Source organism: Austrofundulus limnaeus, unplaced genomic scaffold (assembly GCF_001266775.1).
Source record: "Austrofundulus limnaeus strain Quisiro unplaced genomic scaffold, Austrofundulus_limnaeus-1.0 Scaffold14, whole genome shotgun sequence".
Lineage (NCBI taxonomy): Eukaryota > Metazoa > Chordata > Actinopteri > Cyprinodontiformes > Rivulidae > Austrofundulus > Austrofundulus limnaeus.
This window is the reverse complement of record NW_013952416.1, coordinates 4,476,831-4,477,991: the sequence shown is the minus strand read 5'-3', so window position 1 is coordinate 4,477,991 and position 1,161 is coordinate 4,476,831.

The window sequence follows — 1,161 nt, the reverse complement described above, 5'->3', positions numbered from 1 at the left end:
GAGAAGAACCCGTCCAGAGGACCTATACAACTTTTTTACTTTTTGATTTTTTTTACCTGGATTACTGAGATGCATCAGGACAACTGGTAATGTGACCTTAAATATTTAAATTTACGCATCAAAATCAATTTTAATTATAAYGTTTCACACAGAAAGTTAAATTGCCAACAACTGTCAGAAAGTGAGCTGCGGTGCATTCTGTGTTACGAAGTGCAGCGCTCTTTTCTGTGACGGAGGATCCAGGTGCGTTGTTTTTAGCTGTGTAGCTCGATAACGTTCCACACAAATACAGAACATCCTGAGAGACCTGCTTCAACACCTGCCGCATGATGGCTCATTTGTTTCCAGGCACTGAAAAACGAGGTGCTCTACATAAGCATAAATCCTGTGAAACACATCTGTTCCAACATTTGTGAAAAAATATTTATTATTATAAATTGAAAGTAATATATACTGTATTATGAACTAGAAATCACATAGTAGTAGCATATATAACCACCGTAAAAGCACCAGTGCACCAGAACATCAGATTTATTGTTTTGGGTGGGGGCTCATTGGTGGGCTAGATGGATAGACCCTCATCAGAGCTAAACAACAAAACAAATCTGAAGCTCTTAAGTTGAATAGTTTTTGAGTTATAAGCATTTTTGTATGTCCAGATACTCTTTTTTTAGATGGAGCCCCCTCCTCAARTATGGGGTCTATTGTAAAACCGTTGGCTGGTGCAGTGTAGGTCAGACTCATCTACATCCCTACCAAATTTCTTGTTGATCAGTGCAGCCTTTCTATGCAGTTGACCAAAAATCACTGAAAATTTTAATAAAATTTTTAAAAATAGAGTATGAAAACAATATGACCCCCACTTCAGGGGTCATAATAAACAGGTAAATGGTACTATAAACTGAAAATAATGGCATCCAAAACTTTTGGCATTTTAGAGAATATGATCAAAATGTTTTAATGTTTTCACAAAAATAAGTCTTTATTCTAATGTTTAACAAAACCGTTTTTAGCCCAATTTTCAAAAACTTTTGCTTCAGGCCTTTTTGAAATTAGTATATTTTACCATTAAGTTACAATGCTCCTTAAGTTTGTTATGTATGCTTTTGCTGTTTTGTAACCTTAATTGTGTGCAGGTGTGCAGACAGATGTTGGTATGCC